At 40.3% G+C, this 11,102-nt stretch overlaps 1 protein-coding gene and 1 long non-coding RNA gene across 2 annotated transcripts in view; both read left to right on the top strand.

Annotated features, from left to right (window-relative positions):
• Positions 1-3,774: 3,774 nt before the first annotated feature.
• RSRC1 (arginine and serine rich coiled-coil 1) overlaps positions 3,775-11,102 on the top strand; it is a gene marked incomplete in the record, with an annotated part of 403,667 nt that continues 396,339 nt past the window's right edge. The window contains 1 exon segment of the mRNA XM_008706739.2: positions 3,775-3,955.
• LOC121104250 lies at positions 3,967-5,129 on the top strand. Its single transcript, XR_005836528.1, has 2 exons — positions 3,967-4,389; positions 4,599-5,129. It is a non-coding gene; the product is annotated as an uncharacterized LOC121104250 (long non-coding RNA).

The raw sequence follows: 11,102 nt of genomic DNA, 5'->3' as shown, positions 1-11,102 counted from the left end.
GAGGAGGAGGAGGAGGAGGAGGAAGAGGAGGAGGAGGAGGAGGAAGAGGGAAGGGGCGGGGGCCGCCGGAGGGAAATGGGAACTGATGCTTCCCTGCCGGAGCGCGCTTGTTCAATGTTAAGATCTTTGACAATTCTTCCTGCGGAGAGTTCAGATCTGATAGCAATGCTGCGCTTGAAGTCTCACTATTTATACTTCGCAAAGGCGGCCCCTTGTTCTGAGTAAATTACCTCCCCTTCGCAACTCGGAGGGAGCCCCTTCCTGGGGAAGCACCCGCACCACTACCTTGGGGGTGGAGGAGTGGGGGTTGGGAGGGAGGAAGAGTGGGAGAAGGAGAGGGAGAGAGAGAGAGAGAAAGGGGGGAGAGAGAGAGAGAGAGAGAGAGAGGGGGGAGAGAGAGAGAGAGAGAGAGAGAGAGAGAGAGAGAGAGATTGAGATTGATTGAGGCTAGAGTCCAGGCAGGCTGGAGCTGGAGTGGGAGGGCAGAGAAGGGGACGGGAGGGGGCGGGAAGAGGAGGCCAGTCCCAGGCCGTCCGTGTTTTCAGATAGCCTCGGCCGCCTGTGCTCTTGGCCATTAATCCAGGATTGACGAGAATCCCTAATTAATTTAATTAGGCGTGGATTTTCCGTCGGTGTCACAATTCAGTTAAACACAGGGGAGCTGGACCTACTCCGCCGGGGCGTGGCCAAGAGGAAACTGACAAGTGCGCGGCTGCTGGAGTCAGTCGGGTATTCGGACTCCGCATCCGACCCCACAACCTCGCACCGCGTCAGGGTGCAGCGCAACGGCTCCTCCCCGCCTTGCTGCCAGGCTTCCTTGACCTGCGTTTGGCGCCCCGCACCCCAGTTCCGTATCCTTACCTTGTGTCCCAATCCTACATCCTCGCTCCCCCCACCCTACAACCCACACAGCCCGGCAACCCGGGTTCACAAACCTGCTCGGAGTCAGGGTCCTTTACAGCTTCCCAGGCCCGCGCGGCTCCTTAAGGGGGCTTCCCGGCTCTCAGCCAGAGCTGAGCCTGGGTCTTCACTAAGCACCCCGCCCCGGGGAGTTTGTGATTCACCCCACTTCTCGCGCCCTGGAGCCCAAGCCGTCACCTCTACAGACAAACCCAACTTGTATGGGCCAGTCTATTTAACACATTTCCCGAGCAGCTGTTCCCTGACAGATTCCATTTTAAAGTGTTTCCTTAGTGCCTGGTCAAGGACAGTTTGACTTCGTTCCCTCTTTGAGGTCTCAGGATCCTGACCCCTTTTCCCTCCCTACACCCGGACCCCTCCCACAATTAACTACAGGAGCTTTTCTTTAGCATCCTCAGAAACATTCTAGTTGATTTCCTAATTTTGAAAAGCAAATTATTATCCCTCTTTGAGTTTGAAAAAAAATCACCTTAAGTTTACACCCCATCTAATTTTACTTACCATGGACTATTCAAAAAGAGGGTCACAGGGGGAAAGCTTTCTCTCTCTCTCTCTCTCTCTCTCTCAATCTCTCTGTCAAAGCCACAATTTAAAATTCTATTCCTGGACTATTTTCATCGAAATAGTTCGTTATATGGAAGGAACATCTATATTACTGAGTCATTTGTACTGTGTAGGACAAAGCTTGCTGTGAGCAGTGTGGCCATGTATGTATCTCCCACAAGAATATTTACATAGGAAAGTTATAATTACTTGAGTCTACAAACAAATAACATCTCTTCCAAGAGTGGTTTGGGAGACATTTTCAAGTAGCATGAATATTAGTGCAGGTTTTCTTCCGATGTTAAAGGTAACTTGTTCATCTTGAATCTGATACTCTCGATAAAAATAAAATCAATTACAGAACTTTCATAGGTATACTTCTGCCCATCAGTTAAGACATGAACATGAAGTTAACAGATAATTTGAGTACTACCATCAAAGCAACCTGAATCATTTGTAAAGATAGAAAACAAATATAATAATATATTAGTGGTTCTAGAATAGAGGCTATATGTATCTTTGTCATACTATATTATTCTTCAGATTAAAATGTTCACATTTAGTGAATTTAAGGAAAATGAAAATCATACTTTTCAGAAATGTTACTTTACATTTTTTTCTTTTGACTTCTGAAGTTATCCTTTGTTCTTAAAACATTTATTGCTGTATTTAGGAGAAATAATTAAAATCTTTAAGTTTTCGGTAGCAATAGCTTTTAGATATTAATGAATTACATGAGTGCTTGCTTCTATTTTATCACATTACAAAAGAAACTCAAATACATTTCCCAAAGTTACATGAATTTAGAAACATGATTTTACACGTAGTCTTGGTTTACTACTTGTAATCACTTCAATTCTGATATTATCAGAGGGGAATAACCATAAACTTTAATCCTTTATGAAAATCAATTTTTTAGGTTATTTAGCAGAATGACCAGTAATGGGGTCAGCTAAATGGATGTGGTGCTCAAAGAGCTCTGAAACTGAGGTGTTAAATACGTATTCACAAACAGCTCCAACATAACTACTGTAAGAAGTCTGGCAAGGGCACTAGCTACTTCTTAAATTCCACCTACTGAGCCTGACGGAAAGATGACCATTTTAAGGGTGATCAGGGAAAGCTCAGACACAATCATCGTGTAATTCACACCAAATAGATTTTCCTGGCATATTGGCTTTTTGTATATATTTAGGAATAGTGGTGTTAATATCAGATGTAGCTGTGAGAAATCTGTAGTGTCTCACTAGAGATTCCCACTGGCCCAAGGGAAGTTCACTTAAAAAACAACATCAACAAGGTTTTAAAATCATACACTAATAAATGCTCATGAAGTTCTAGTGATGTTGTTTCATTAGAGAAACAAATATTTTCTCTAGACAGGGTATTAAAAAATGTAGTTTTGGTAAAAAAAACATTGAATAAAGTTTAGTTGACAGCCTGCAGACAGATACACGCCTCCCAATAAAATCCAGGACCCCAGGAGGCCCCCCAGCTCCTGAATTATTTAAAATAAACATGGAGTGTAGTAGTTAAGTTTTAAAACGGTCCCTCAAAACTGACTATTTAAGGTACAGTCATTTATAAACAATATATTTGTGGAGGTGATTTTCACCCTCTCAAACCTTCAGCGGAAAACTGCAGCTTGGATGTCAGTTGTTGTGAACGAGTTGATTCTCACAGCCGACCCAAACCAAGGCCAAGAGTTTATTCACCGCCTTTCCGTTTCTTACAGATAAATAATGTAGTATGAGTTACAGAAAATGCCGAATCGCTGTAATTTCTATTAGTTTAAATAACAACAAAAAACCTATACATTTAATCTCTCTTTCAGAAGAAATCTCGTCTCCCTGCCTCAGGCAGCCTTCTCCCATTCCTCCACCAATCCGTTAACTTTAATGTGGGAAACTAATTTGCACCCAACCTGTGAATGCCTTCACCTTCAGGGTAGAAGAAACACCGGTTTTAATGCATTTTTGCAAATAAATCATTAGAGTTTAATCACACACGACTCTATACAGTCTCCCATAATTTATTATCGTTGGGCTAGTTTCCTCCTCCCCCAGAGTGAGATAACCAATTTTGCTACGTGTGGTGTCTTAAACATACATAACTTCCTACGATGCAGATTTGTTTACTGATTACCGAAGACGATAGCGACGATTACTAAGGCAATAACACTTTTCAGTCTCCACCTTTATTGCTTTTTGGGAACAAGAAAATCAAACAAGCAAGCACGCAAACCCTACACCAAACAAAAAATTGGCGGCGTGACAATCTATTCCCTCGGCACTCCTCTAACGCCTAGCCTCCTCTATCGATGCACTCGGAAGCTCGGCTGACTCTGCCTGGCGCTGGAACCAGGAAGGCGGTGAGCTTAAACTGAAGCAAGTTCGGAGGACGGCCCCGGCGCCCAGATTTGAAGGGACGTTTCTTGGTCTGTGGCGCTTGCAGGTCTACGGGAGGCGTGAGGCCGAAGGCCGCGACCCAGGTGATGCCCACAACTGGAGGCCGGGAGGCGGCGCCTACGGGCGCAAGGTTCCGAGGCCCTGCTCCCTCGAGAGGCGGCGCGGGGCCTGGTGCAGTCCGCTTGGAAGGCGGCGTGGAGTGGGGGTGGAAGGGGTGGTGGGTGGCGGCCGCGAGGCATGCGGAGCGGCGTAGTACGCATGCGCCCCGCACCTCGCGCTTTCTGACCCTTGAAGTCCAAGCCGGGCCTTTGGGTGGTGGGTGGCTGTAGGGTGGTGCGCGTCGCAGGCCTCAAGCTAGGCCTTCGGTCTGGTGGTAGTGAGGGAGGGTTAACCAGCTCTTCTTCCGCTACCCAACCCACACCTCCATTTGCATCCCCAGTCCCCGGTCCTCGATCACTGGTTTGGGTTTCTGGGCTCATCTTGCAGTATGTGGTTGGTGCTTCTTCACTAGCTATAGGTAGGATGGAGCAAGAGGGAGGTTGCAATCTGGTGCACACTGCCCCACTCGTTCTGCGTCAGTGCTGGAGATCCACCTCCTCTTTCACTCCCTATCCCCCTTCCTGGCTAGCACTCTTGCTGAGAGAAAGGTGGTGCTGGGTGAGATAGATTTAATTTCCTTAGCATATAAATACACTCGCATTAAACGCTCCATTTCCTTGACTTCAGAATTTGTGGCCTTGTGGTGATATGACTACGCTTATGGGCTACCTTAAGAGCACGTGGCTACCCTTGAACGCTGTTTGCTTTGGTGAGAGGTTATAATGCACTATTTATACTTGTTGCCAACTCATGATTTCAGGTCAACCTTAACATAATTTCTATCTCAGAGTTATATATATTTAAATGTACACTGGAAGCCTAAATTTTTTGTTGTTACTGCGTTTTCGGAATTAGCACCAACCTATTAGAGTTTCAACTAACTAGTGCTAGGTGTTTACATAAATCAAATATGTTTTGCTGTTATAAAAAAGTATTCCAGCTGTCATCTTTGAACGTAGACATAAAAGCTCTAAGTGAAGGGGATATGCAGAATTCTCAGGTTTAAGGATTTGAATAGATACAACAGGTGCAACCTTGTGGGGAAATTGTGTATCCCCTCTAGCCTTGGAGTCTATAAATACTTTATAAGCAGAGGAGATTTCCTGCTAAGTGGTTACACTTTACTACTGTTATGTTCTTCAATAAGAGAGCTAAAAATGTTTGAAATAGAAAAAAAATAAAAATAAAGGCAGCTGGTACCTATTTGTTGGCCTTACTAATTCCACCAGTCTTAGCAAAGAGTTGTGTTATGAGTTGGCAAACTTCTGTAATGATATTGTTACAGAAGGTGTATAGATATATTTTCTGCTTTCATTTTCAAACCATTGGGGAGAAATTCTTACAACTGGTAATGCTTTTTTAAAAAAGAGATGCTAATCTACAAATTTTTAGTTATGATAAAAGGAGTGTTTTTGACAATTCTGTATCTCTTTTGAATTTTACTCTGTTATCTTAAATTAGAATTGTACCACAGTTCTTTTACTGCTTTTGCATGGTTTTGTACTTGTTTGTGGATTTCTTCCTATGCTAAAGTGCTATTAAACCCCATTTTTACTTTACCTCTTGGAGGTGGATTTCCTATTGACATGACTGTTTTGTTTGTTTGTTTGCTTGTTTAAGTCATGTGTCCGAGATAAGAGAGAGTATAGTTTGGTATACTAACGAATGAGTAGTGGAGAAATAATTATAAACTGTCATGTTCTCTAAGAATCTTTGTTCTCTGTAATTGCCTGTTTTCTGAAAAAGGCTAACTGCTTGATGTACTTTTATTAATAACTAGACAATGGAACTACTTGTGTATGCCTTTGAGCTTTCTTTTGAATAACCACATCTTGGCCTCATGTCTTCAATCAGTCACTTAAACTTTTCAGTGAGATGTTTTTGTAAGTGGATGTCCTGCTGTAGTCATTAACTGTCCTGGTTTCACTTGTAGTGGGAGTATTGGGGGGAAGTTTGCAACCATGAGACTGTAACCAGGAAATACTAGAAGGCAGAGTGAGGACAGAAAACCAAGAGCTGTAGGAGTTCTGTTCCTGTAGTTGAGTTTTCTGTTTACAGGTAGATTGAAAAATCGTTAGCTTGTGGGGCTCCTAAAAATCTCTGCTCACTTCATTATTGCCTTTATCAGAAAGAGTTATTAATGTGTCTTTCCATGTACTGTACCATAACAGTGGAGTTAAGTATAAGGAGTTCTTTCTTACTAGGAGTGTGTAATATAAATTGATGACCATGACTTGAATGAGCAAGTATGTTCAATTATATGCCAGTGGTATTATGGAAATCCAGAGGTGAGTACATATCTAGGGTGGTGAGTAGGAATTCAGTACTTGTCATTGATAGAGAAGACAATTTTTGGATCTCCCTCTCATTTGCTCTTGTTTAGTTTTCTGAATAAGTATTTGAAGTTAACTATAATAAAGAAATGTAGTGGCTTTTGCAGTCTCTCGAGATTGATTATACTTCAGAGTAATTTTTCTGAAGTGTAAGTATGTTACTTGAAAATATATTTATAGTTTGGTGACGTGGTTTTTAAACTTTTTTTCCTTAGTGTCTCTGAGGAAGGGTTATTGTCTACCATTAACTTTTCTGGGTTAAATGTAATCATTCTTCTATTATAGGTAAATTATGTTGTTTGAAATTAAAACAAAGGAAAATTTATACCCACCTCCTATTCTCTTTTTTTTCCCCCCAGTCAACAACAAGATACATAATTAGATCTGTGTCCTTTCCTTTCTACTTCTTTATGCTTTATTTAGGGACTTAATAAGCTGGACAAGAAAGGGGAATGGAAATAACTATAGATACCTTAGAGCAGTGGTTCTCAAATGTTCTAGATTTGGGATTCCTTTATACTCTTAAAAATTTTTGTGGATCCCAAGAACTTTTATCTATGTGGGCTACATCTATAAATATTGCCTTACTAGCAATTAAATGAACAAATTTTGAAATATTTATTAATCCACTTAAAAATAATAATAGTAAGCCCATTATATCGTAACATAAGTAACACATTTGATATGAAAAATAACTATATTTTCCAAAACAAACTTAGTGAGAAAAGTGGCATTATTTTCCACTTTTGCAACTCTCTAATCTAATGTCTGGCTTAATAGAAGACAATTGGATTCTTATATCTGCTCCTGCATTCAGTGCATTGTGATGAGTTGTTTTGATTGAAATATATAAAGAAAACCTGATTGGGCTGGATATAAAGAGGTTTCAGTATTATAGTTGAGAATAGTTTTGACCTCTTGGATCCGCTGAAAGGGTTTTAGGGACCCTTAGGGGTCTACAGACCCCATTTTGAGAATTGCTATTACACTTCTAGCATAAGCTAGAGAGCAAGGATTTTTGTCTCTTCTTTCCTGATGTATCTCTTATACCTAGGCCTGCTATCATCCTGAGACTTTAGACCTATCTCTAGTGCTCGATTTTCTTTTCTTTTCTTTTTTTTTTTTAAGATTTTATTTATTTATTTGACAGATAGAGACAGCCAGGAAGAGAGGGAACACAAGCAGGGGGAGTGGGAGAGGAAGAAGCAGGCTCATAGTGGAGGAGCCTGATGTGGGGCTCGATCCCAGAACGCCGGAATCACGCCCTGAGCCTAAGGCAGACGCTTAACCGCTGTGCCACCCAGGCGTCCCTAGTGCTAGATTTTCTGAATCTGGATCGTCTTTGTTGATTTACTTTATCCTTTTGGTGGAGCACAGCCTCTAGTAGCTTCCTAAGAAAGGGTGAGTGCAAGGTATAATTTTGAGCCTGCATATTTGAAAGTGTCTTTAATCTGATCTCTTATTTGATCAATGATTGGGCTGGATATAAAGAGGTTGAAAGTTATTTTCACTTAGATATGTGAAGGCAAGTCTTTTTTGTTTTCTGTGTTGCTGTTGAGAAGCCTTTTGTGATTACCCCATTTTTTTCCTCTTAAGTTTCTAGGCTCTATATATGGCTATTGTCTGAATTTTTCTGAGATATGTGTGGTATATGTCTTTTTTTTTTTTAAGATTTATTTTAGAGGAAGAGCTCATATGTGAGCTGGGGGAAGGGGAGAGGGAGAGAGAAAATCCTCAGGTAAACTCCCCACCGAGTATGGAGTTTGAGGTGGGGAGGGTCCTCAGTCCTAGGACCCTGAGACCCTGAGACCCTGAGCTGAAACCAAAAGCTGGCCACTTAACCAACTAAGCCACCCAGGCATCCCTGGTGTATATCTTTTATTGATTCATTGTCCTGGGGATTTAAAGCAAGTAATATCTTTCAATTCTGGAAATTCTGTTGAATTTTTCTTTGGGTATTTTTCTTTATGTCTTTTCTGTGTTCTTTTTTTATGGAATGCATATTGATTAGATATTGGACTTTCTGGATTGATCCTCTTTTACCTCCTGTTTTTTATCTTTTTCTTTCTACTTTCTGTGAGTCCTTCGACCCTATCTTCTAATCCTTTTGTATTTTTTATTACAAATTGTCATTTGTTTAAATTTAAAGCTTTCCTATTTGGGTGTTCCTCCTATTCTTGTTTGCTGGATCATCTTCTCATGTGTTTCTGAGGATATTAACAGTAATTTTTTTCTGCATGTTCCTTGTTTACTACAAGTTGCTTTTTTTCTTTCTGTTTTGGTTTATGTCTCTTACGATAAAAGCTTTCATCACGTGACTGGTTATCTTTTGTTGTATAATCACTAAAAAGTTAAAAAAGTTTACAGAGAGGGGCGCCTGGGTGGCTCAGTAGGTTAAGTGGTTGCCTTCAGTCTCAGGGTCCTTGGATTGAGCCCAGAGCCCCTGCGTAGGGTTCCCTGCTCAGGGGGAGTTTGCTTCTCCCTCTCCCTCTGCCTCTCCCCCCAGCTTGTGTGCACTCTCACTCTCTCCTGAGCTCTCTCTCTTGCTCTCTCTGTCAAATAAATAAATAAAATCTTAAAAAATAAAAAAACGTTTACAGAGAAAAGTTTACTGTGTTTAAGGTTTTGGTTTGGTAACTGGTGGGCTTGGTTATAGGGTGATTGGATAAGGGCAGGGCCCCCTTTTTGGGGAGGGTATTTATATTTTCAAATATAAATATTCCTTTTTTTGACTAGTGTTAAGTTTTTGCAAAGAATCCTCTGCCCCAGTTCTTGGATCCAAGCACACGGAGTGCTGCAGTATTTACCATTAGACTGAAGACCTGCACTTTCCTTTAACTTCTATTTTAGCATCTTTTTGCCCTCTTTTACTGTGCCCCTGGACCTGTGCTTCATTGTTTCATCATTTTCCTAAAAAAACCCACCTTTCCTGCTGGGACTGGGGAGGAGTAGTGACTTTCTAGGTTGGATGGGGGAGGGGGCCTGGGAGATTACTTCTTTTACAAATTTTCAACTCCTTCCCTGTGTTTTAGTCTCAGGACCTGTTGTGCCTGCTATGGTATTTGGTGTCTCAAATTCCCGAGCCTTTCTGATTTTTGCTGTGCGAACTGGCTTTTTGCTTGTTGGAATTCTCTGCAGTTGCGTGATATTCAACTTTCTTAGCTCCAAATCCTCCATCTGGTTTTCATTTGCTAAAACTTTATTGACATATCTTGTCTACTGTTCCTGTTGTTTTCTCTTTTAGTCTCTTTATTCTTGTGAATTTATACTTTTTGATCCTTTCACTCTCATTTTAGTATTTTTTAACCAGATACTAAGATTATAATAAAAACTCATCTTACTTTAAATGGTTATTTGTGGGTATAACTGTCTAAAGATGAAAACAAGAAAGGACGGAAAAGCCAGGAAATAGGAAAATTTAGGTGGTGGTTGTTATAGCTCAATTACGTACACATTCTTTAATGGAAATATACATACACACATACAGATGTTATATATTATATCTGTGTGAATATTTAAACATGTATATATGTACATTTATATTGTCTATATATGTATAATTTCATAATCGTAGTATTTTGAAGCTGGAAAGGCTCATGTGATCTTTTAACTAGGGCAATTTCATTTTTCAGTGAGAAAACTGGCTTAGATACACTAGTGATTTACTGAAAGTTTCAAAACCAAGTCTTTCCAGTATTTTGTTAACTGTAAAATGTTAGAACTGTGAACATTTTGGAGGTTCAGAACTATATTTAAAGTTTAATTCTGATTCTAGGTAAATAGCTTGGAATTTTGAATTTAGTCCTGACAGCGATTTTCAAGTGGTATTGTATTAGAATCAGGGAGCGGATGGCTCATCTGACCATTCTGAAAACAAAGCTGTAATTTAACACATTGCTTTGTTTATAGTAATGATATTAACTTATTTTGAATAATATTAAAGGGAAGCATGAGATTTTTATTTATCTGATCCATTAACTTTATCTTAACCATTGATAGGATGGATTTCATGAGACCGTAAAAGCTAACTTTATGAATCAACTGAGTTAATTCTTAGGTATAAAAACCTTAAGCTCTTTTTCTGTATGTTTTTTTCCCTTTTCTATACTAAATATACAAACATTACCACGCCATATAGAAAATAGTGTAAAACAAAGAAAAAAAATTACCCAGTTTCATCATTTCAATATTATCAATTATTTTGGGGGCAGTTGGTTGAGAGTCAGTGGCTCAGTCTTTTAAGAGTCTGGGTGGTTCAGTAGGTTAAGAGTCTGCCTTTGGCTTGGGTCATGATCCCAGGGTCCTAGAATCCAGCCCCACATTGGGCTCCCTGCTCAGTGGGGAATCTGCTTCTCCCTCTCTCTCTCCCCCTCCTCTCGGCTCCTGTTCTTACTCTCTCTCTCAAATAAATAAATAAAATCTTAAAAAAAAAATTATCAATTATCTTCAATTTTGCTGTTACTCGTGAGTACACACATTACATATACATATATGTATACATATATATGGGGGGAAGGGCACAGGGCGAGGAAGAGAGAATCTTAAGCAGGTTGCATGCCTAGCACAGAGCCTGACACGGGGCTTGATCTCACAACCCTGATATCGTGACTTGAGCTGAAATCAAGAGTTAGATACTTAACCGACTGAGACACCCAGGCGCCCCCTCATAGGTGCATATTTTCATAAATTGTAGTCTCCGTAGGTATGGTTTTAATAATGTTCCAATGATTAGCTTCATGAATATAGTTTCCTTTTATTTTATTTATTTATTTTTAAAATAGTTTTTATTTTTTTATTT

The sequence above is a fragment of the Ursus maritimus genome, unplaced genomic scaffold, assembly GCF_017311325.1.
Source record: "Ursus maritimus isolate PB19 unplaced genomic scaffold, ASM1731132v1 scaffold_20, whole genome shotgun sequence".
NCBI classification, from domain to species: Eukaryota; Metazoa; Chordata; class Mammalia; order Carnivora; family Ursidae; genus Ursus; species Ursus maritimus.
This window is presented reverse-complemented; position numbering and strand designations above follow the sequence as displayed.